We start from the raw sequence: 611 nt of genomic DNA on the forward strand, positions 1-611 counted from the left end.
CTGAATTAATCATTTCTGGAGCATGTATAAAAGTTCTTCATTGTTTTTCCTGAAAGTTAGACTCTTGAACACATGCAATTCTCATTCAGCTTCATCTTCTGGACATCCTCACACTCCTGCATTCTGATTTTTTTCATTCTTTGGAGAGAAAACCTTGAGTGAAAATACTTCTGTTCATAAAGTAGTCATTAAAATGTTATTATAGTGCTTACTTTGGCAACATTTACACTAAAATTGGAATGATATAGAGAAGATTAGAATAGCCCCTGTGTAAGGAAGCAAATTTGTGAAGCATTCCACATTTTTTAGACTTATCACAGTGACCATTTCAATGACTATAATTACTATGATGTACAGCTGAAACGAATGATATTGTATATCAATTATGCTTTAATTATTAAAATATTGTTACATAAATAGTACATCTTTATTAAAGAAAAATAGAAAATATCAGAGGATAGAATAGGTATCCATAATTTTGTCACTGCTAACATTTTGGGCTTTTTTGGGGGTAAGCATTCATGTCTATAGTTATAAATTTAAAAAAATTTGAAGTCAAACTATACAATTTCAGAACCTACTTTATTATTAGCATTATGAATTTCTTCCCA

At 29.5% G+C, this 611-nt stretch overlaps 1 non-coding gene across 1 annotated transcript; it reads left to right on the forward strand.

Moving 5' to 3' along the window:
• The first annotated feature begins 204 nt into the window (after positions 1 to 204).
• LOC113907128 lies at positions 205 to 306 on the forward strand. Its single transcript, XR_003515113.1, has one exon. It is a non-coding gene; the product is annotated as a U6 spliceosomal RNA (small nuclear RNA).
• Positions 307 to 611: the final 305 nt, after the last annotated feature.

The sequence above is a fragment of the Bos indicus x Bos taurus genome, chromosome 16, assembly GCF_003369695.1.
Source record: "Bos indicus x Bos taurus breed Angus x Brahman F1 hybrid chromosome 16, Bos_hybrid_MaternalHap_v2.0, whole genome shotgun sequence".
NCBI lineage: Eukaryota > Metazoa > Chordata > Mammalia > Artiodactyla > Bovidae > Bos > Bos indicus x Bos taurus.